General features: G+C 35.9%; 1 long non-coding RNA gene across 1 annotated transcript; it reads right to left on the minus strand.

Annotated features, from left to right (window-relative positions):
- Positions 1–5680: 5680 nt before the first annotated feature.
- Positions 5681–6155, minus strand: LOC120440495. Its single transcript, XR_005613287.1, has 3 exons — positions 6110–6155; positions 5935–5982; positions 5681–5798 (listed from the first exon to the last, which is right to left on the minus strand). It is a non-coding gene; the product is annotated as an uncharacterized LOC120440495 (long non-coding RNA).
- Positions 6156–6705: the final 550 nt, after the last annotated feature.

Genomic DNA, 6705 nt, shown 5'->3' on the forward strand with positions numbered 1-6705 from the left:
AGATAAGACCAAAAAAACAGGTTTTTGTCTTTTCCAGCTAGGATGGAAGGCTAAGTAAGCATATTTACTGATGTAAGTATATATAAAGATATACAGATGATCTGTATAGCATACAGATGTTCTAAATTGCTATACAGACAGGCAGATATACAGATGTACTATGAAAAAATATAGAGATGTGCTACATATATATTGATGTATCGATGTGTGGTAAACCAATCTACGGAGTGCTATGAATATATGTACAGTAGTGGAAGCATAGTGGTCTGAACAGACTAATAGTGAACAGTGTACGTACTATAACAGAGACTATGCTATGTCAGTGTCCTAAACTCTGTCCTAATATAATAAGAATAATAATAAGGGATTGCATTTATATAGCGCTTTTCTAGGCACCCAAAGCGCTTTATAATTCCGCTATTCATTCACTGTCACATTCACACACTGGTGCAGGCAAACCACAGTTGTAGCCACAGCTGCCCTAGGGCAGACTGACAGAAGCGAGGCTGCCAGTATATAGTATATATAGTATTGTATAGTACTCTGGTTCTCAAACTGTGCTACGCTTACCACTAGTGGTACTTGAGCTCTCTCTGGTGGTACGCAGGAAAGCTCCAATTTTTTTTAAGATTAAATAATATACCATTGGTACCATATACCAAAATGAATAGTGATGAAAAAATCCGAGACAGGTCCACAGGGATCACTGACTTTTTTTTAGGGGCTTGTTCAGATTAAATAGAACAAGATACAAAGCATTAAAACATGTTAAAAACACAACAGCCTTATTAAACTCAGAGTAGTTTGGACCCGGAAGACGGTTTCATCAGGTCATCTCTTAAAGACTGGCTATCCCACCTGCTGTGACTGTTTTAATGCAGTGCAGTTGTTATCATTCTCACTTGTCACATGCTGTTTTTGACAGTTAAAATAAATAACATTCATATAAGAAATAAAATTGTCTCATGGAAAATGTATATGGTGTTAAATACTTAAACTGTACTTTAATATCGGTCATAAGGGTGGTACTTCAAGAGCCATATATTTTATGTGGTGGTACTCCTTTTGAAAGGTTTGAGAACCACTGGTATAGTATAGTATAGTATAGTATATAGTTTATATAGTATAGTATTGGCAAACTACCTTAAAGAATCAAGTGGACTGTAATAATATTGTGGTAGAGGGGTGGCAATCCTTGTGAGGAAGAGCCTCCCCTTTTCAAATACAGAGTGTGTTAAGGACAGGTATGGAAGGTATGTTATAGTCAAGGGAATATTATCGGGTATGGTTATTTCTCTATTGAATGTTTACTACCCTCCTGTTCACCCATCTGGTTTTATGACTACAGTATTTACAGACTTTGCTGAGATTAATTCTGACATTTCTATAGTGGGGGGAGATTTCAATTGTATACTGAATCCTATTATTGACAGGCTCCCCCACAAGCCCTTGCCTCTCTCACCACAAGCTAAGGCACTTAATTCTATCTGTGAAGATTTGAGATTTGTAGATGTATGGAGAATAAAACACCCTTTAGATAAAGAATACACTTTTTTCTCTGCACCACACAAACGCCATACTAGGATTGATTATTTTTTCTTACCAGGGCTGTTATTGCACTTAGTCTTATCGTGTGAGATTGGTAGTATTATAATTTCAGACCATGCCAATGTAATGCTGGATCTTTCTCTCAAAAATATGGTAAACAGAGCAAAATACTGGAGATTAAATACAACTATTTTAAAGGACCATACATTTATATCTTACTTCAACACTGAGTTTAGATATTTTTTGTCCATCAATTTGCAGTCAACAAATGACTCCGCCCTACTGTGGGAAACTATTAAAGCGTACACTAGAGGGATTCTTATTTCTTACTCAATCAGTAAGCGGCAGTGGAAATTGAGGAAGCAGAATCAGTTAATGACAGAACTTAAAACAAAAGAAAGGACTTATGCTGACTCCCCAACTCCGGCTTTACTGCAAGAGATATCTGCAGTCAGATCAACTTTAGATAGCCTTTTTACGCAAGATGAAGAGCTTAACCTTAAGTTTACTAGACAAAGATTTTATGAACATGGAAACAAACCCGGAAAATACTTGGCATATCTTACTAAGAAAAGATCTGAAACACAATTTATTACAGTTATTTGTGATGCTCAGAATGAGTGCGTATATGATAGTAAAACTATAAATAGCATCTTCAAAGAATTTTATTGTAGACTATATACATCTGAACAATCAGTTGACGCACTGGAATTAATGGAGGATTTCTTCTCCAGGCTCAATCTGCCTACCATAACAAATAAACAACAGACTACCCTTAATGCTCCCATTTCTAGAGAGGAAGTACTAAACGCTATAAAAACTTTAAAGAACGAAAAAGCCCCAGGACCTGATGGTTTTAGTAGTGAATTTTATAAAGAATTTAGTGAGCTGTTAATAGACCCATTACTTAATATGTTTTATTATTCGTTCTTACATAATAGATTACCTCAGACTCTAAGGGAAGCTAATATTTCTCTTATTTTGAAGAAGGGGAAGTGCGCAGAGTCTTGTTCCTCTTATAGACCGATAGCTCTTCTAAATGTGGGCTGGAAGATACTTTCTAAAATATTAGCTACTCGACTTGAAATTCTCCTGCCTGGAATTATTAAAGAAGATCAAACAGGCTTTATAAAAGGCCGTAATTCTCGTAATAATGTCAGGCGCCTTCTCAATCTAATTCAGGCTGCTCAGCAAAGGAACATGGGCGGTTTGGTGCTTTCTCTGGATGCTGAAAAAGCTTTTGACCGGATAGAATGGACTTACTTATTTTATACTTTAAATAAATTTAGTCTTGGTGATAATTTCATTAAGTGGATAAAGATTTTGTATGATAATCCTCAGGCGTCCATCTTGTCCAATGGACTGAAATCAGATAGTTTCCCATTGTATAGAGGAACGAGGCAAGGCTGCCCACTGTCACCTCTTTTGTTTGCTATTGCCATCGAACCGTTAGCCGAGGCTATAAGGACGGCACCTGATGTACGGGGCTTGCAAATCGATTATGAGCATAAGATCAGTTTATATGCGGATGATGTTTTAATATTTATTTCTGATCCAGAGACATCAATACCGGCTTTACTTAACATTATTGATACATTTAGTCAATTTTCTGGTTATAAAGTAAATTTGACTAAGTCAGAGGCTATGCCAATTGGGAGCCTTAATTCAGTGCCAACTGGACTGTCTTCCTTCCCCTTCAAATGGTCCCCCACAGGTTTTGTATACTTAGGGATATTTATAACTCCAAAATTTAAACAAATGTATCAAGCAAATTTTGTCCCTCTGTTCGAGAAGGTAAAGCAGGATTTGGAGAGATGGAATTCCCTACCCATTTCCTGGCTAGGACATATAGCTTTGATTAAGATGAATATTTTGCCTTGACTGTTATATCCTGTTCAAATGATTCCAGTTATATTTTCAAATAGGGTGATGAAGGATCTGAATGGCTGGCTAAGCTCTTTTATATGGAGCAAACGCAGACCAAAACTTAAGATGGCTACATTGCAGCTCCCGAGTTCAGTAGGGGGTTTAGATTTACCAAATATTAGAACATATCAATTGAGTACTCACATGTGCTATATTCATGACTGGGTCATAAATAATTTACACTCTATCTGGTTGGGGATTGAAACCTCTCTTTCAAAGTATCCATTAAGGGACTTACTGTTCTTTAAGAACTTTAAAGATATTAGATTGAGCTGTGATAATCCAGTCACATTTAATACACTTAAGGCCTGGCGGTCAGTATGTCGAATTGAGGGAAGGTTGAAGTTAACATCTGTGTTTACCCTTTTGTGAATAATCCTGACTTTCAACCGGGGATGTTAGATATAGGTTTTAAGGAATGGAAGAACAAAGGAATTCACAGACTGAGGGACTTATTCTCTGACAATGTAGTTATGTCATTTGACCAAATGGTTGAGAAATATTCTCTCTCCAAACATGACTTTTTCCGTTACTTACAGATAAGGCATTATATCTTGCATACTACTGCCTTTAGTGAGAGTCATGAAGTCTCTCCTGTTGAAAATTATTATTTTTAACAGATAAAGAGGTACCTGTGAAGATATTTTATAAGGCTTTATATTCTGTACCTTCAGTGATGTCACAGAGGCTTAAAGGCACATGGGAAAAGGAGTTAGGTATAGCAATTGATGATGAAGAGTGGAAAGATGTCTGGAGTTATGCCAAATCAATCTCAGTTTGTAATCTTACCAAAGCAATACAGTTAAAAATTATACATAGAATGCATATATCCATATTTCGCAGACATCAGTATAATCCTACCTTTTCACCCATGTGCCTTAAATGCAAGACAGAAATTGGTATCTTAACTCACAGCTTCTGGTCATGTTTGAAATTGCAAGAATATTGGTCTAATGTGTTATCTGAAATGGAGAAGATTTTCTGTTGTGAATTGGATATGGACCCTATGTCTCTCATACTGGGCCTCCCCAGCCGGCGGTTAATATCCAAGAATAATAGGAGATTGTACTGTGTTCTCACCTATGCGGCGAGGAAGAATATACTACTCCAATGGATTAATGAAAAAGCACCAACTATTAAAGGTTGGCAAAGAGTAGTGTTGGATCTAGTGCCATTGGAATATCTTACATATGTACTGCATTCAAAAACAGATCAATTCTTTAAGGTGTGGGAACCATACTTGAATTATGTGGAACCTGATGTTTCTAATATTATGTTACAAGGATTCTCTTGAGTGTTCAAATTTCAACGTACTACTGGGACTACAGGTATTGCACTGTATTGTAGTCTCTTTTTATTTATTTATTTATTTATTTTTGGATGGACCTGAGCTGGTGTTTTGTGCTTAGTTATCAGTCTGTTTATTTGTTTGTTTTTGTTCTGTTTTGTTTATTTGTTTGTTTATGTTTTTTATTTATTTATTTTTGGTTCGGTATTGTATACTTTATTATGTTATGCAATTATGTACTATTTGTGAAAACAGAAAAAACTAATAAAAAAAATAAATAATAATAATGATAATATTGTGGTGTTGTGCTGAGCTTTTCTTAAACTGTAAACCAGTTAACATAATGCATTTCTGTTGTGAAAACACAATTAGTAGCAAATCTACTATTTCGCGCAAGGTTATCAGTGACATACCGGACAACTGTAGTTTTAGTAAAACTCTATATTTTAAATATTTCCTCACAATTAATGTTTTTTTTTTTTTTTTTTAAAGAAAATATCTTAGCCTTGCCATCCAAAACAAGCTGTTTCTGTATTCTCTTTTTTCTGGACTGGAGGGATGATGAATGATCCTGCAAAACATCTGTGACCTCTCCAGGCAAGCCTTAATATAATCTCCACTTATATAGTTTTTGACAAACATAGGTATCTATAAATATGCTACATATTCTGTGATAATGCATACTGAATTATTTGGTTGATTTGGGAGAAACTGCATGAACAAGGAGATGTTGTTTATATTGACTAGAATAATCTGGGTTTTTTAAACTCTTTGTAACACCCAGTCACTCAGAAATAAGCGGGGATTTTCAATAATCCTGTAAATAAATAAAAAAATCCCAGTGCAATTTAACAAAAGTTTTTATTCATTGTTTGTTCGTTTTCAATTCATCCTTTGTGGCAGTTGTAGCTGTTGGTTAAGGAGCAGCTTATCGTATAGCAGCAAGAAGCAAAGCAAGGAGCGTTGAATTCTGCAGAAGTGTTGGATTCTGTAGAAGAGGTAGTAGCAGGGTAAGACGATTTAGGGTCCCAAAACTCTGCAAGAAAATCAGTAATATATATTATTACATGTGGTAATGCATTCTCTGGTGAATAACTTCTTTGAGATATGTAAATATCAGAGAGTCCAGTGTGTCTAATGTTCAAACCTAGAAAGACAAACATGAGACTCACCCCCTCCCCAGATGAAGAACGTGCATCGCGCTCGTGTGCTGAGTCATTCTGTTTAAAAGCAAACATGCAAATGTGTTGTTTGGATATGACAGGATAGGAGCACTGATACAGTCTCTGGTTACACAGTTACACACACAGTGCAATATATATCATTCTACAGTCATATTACACTTACAGGATTTGCCAGAGCAAGGCTCAGCAGGCATCCAAGCAGAAACACAATCTTGATCATGGTTTCAGTTATTTCACCTGTTGACAATAATTCTGATGAGATGTGGTCCAAACCATCTGCAAAATCACTATCCAATCAACATTATACAGAAAACACAGAAGCAATAAGAGATTGATGAGAAATGTTACCGTCAGGTCTTCACAACTTTAGCAGACTGTCTCGGAGATGTGGATGATTGTGGTAATGCTGTACTGAGAGTGGAGCTTTTTATACACAGTTGCAAGTGATGATTTAACCTCATTTGCGTAATTGTTGGGAAATAGTAACTCTTAGAAAACATTCTCATCTTAACAAGGGTAAACACAATTAGGCAATAATCAGGGACACACCTGATTAATCTTTTTGCTGCAACACAGTGATGTAAGTTTGACCAGGTATTAGTCAAATACAAAACTAACTGTTGTTTGTGTATGCTACTTGAAGTATAATTGTCTACCCTTTAGGTAATGGTGACCAGGTCCTATATATCTGTCTTCTGGCTTTTTAAAAAATGTAAAAAACTAGAAAATAATCAGGTGTTATATTTTACCACCGTTCAG

This window comes from Oreochromis aureus, linkage group 6 (assembly GCF_013358895.1).
Source record: "Oreochromis aureus strain Israel breed Guangdong linkage group 6, ZZ_aureus, whole genome shotgun sequence".
In the NCBI taxonomy this organism is placed as follows: Eukaryota; Metazoa; Chordata; class Actinopteri; order Cichliformes; family Cichlidae; genus Oreochromis; species Oreochromis aureus.